General features: G+C 37.2%; 1 long non-coding RNA gene across 1 annotated transcript; it reads left to right on the top strand.

The window, feature by feature from the left end:
• On the top strand, positions 1 to 376 carry LOC104775264. Its single transcript, XR_765797.1, has 3 exons — positions 1 to 39; positions 153 to 239; positions 344 to 376. It is a non-coding gene; the product is annotated as an uncharacterized LOC104775264 (long non-coding RNA).

The following is a 376-nucleotide window of genomic DNA, read 5'->3' as shown; positions in this document are numbered from 1 at the left end:
ATTGTCAAGTATCGCGCAGATATAGTTTGTCTGCAAGAGGTATGCTAAATATTTTCTGGCACAAGTTGCACTGGCTTGGAAACGTTGCAATTGCTTCCTGTTAAATTATAAACAAATACCTCTCCAATAATTCCTTTTTTTCCATCTTGCAGGTACAGAATGATCATTTTGATGAGTTTTTCGCTCCTGAGCTGGATAAGCATGGATACCAAGCTCTTTTCAAGAGGAAGACAAATGAGGTTTGTTTGGACGCTTCCCCTTGACCCCCTATAACCTTTTCCTTGTCACTTATGTGACAAGATGTACTGACCAGAACATATTGATTTATTTTTAATAATCTTAGGTTTACGTTGGTAATACAAACACAATTGATGGA

Source organism: Camelina sativa, unplaced genomic scaffold (genome assembly GCF_000633955.1).
Source record: "Camelina sativa cultivar DH55 unplaced genomic scaffold, Cs unpScaffold11095, whole genome shotgun sequence".
NCBI classification, from domain to species: Eukaryota; Viridiplantae; Streptophyta; class Magnoliopsida; order Brassicales; family Brassicaceae; genus Camelina; species Camelina sativa.
This window is presented reverse-complemented; position numbering and strand designations above follow the sequence as displayed.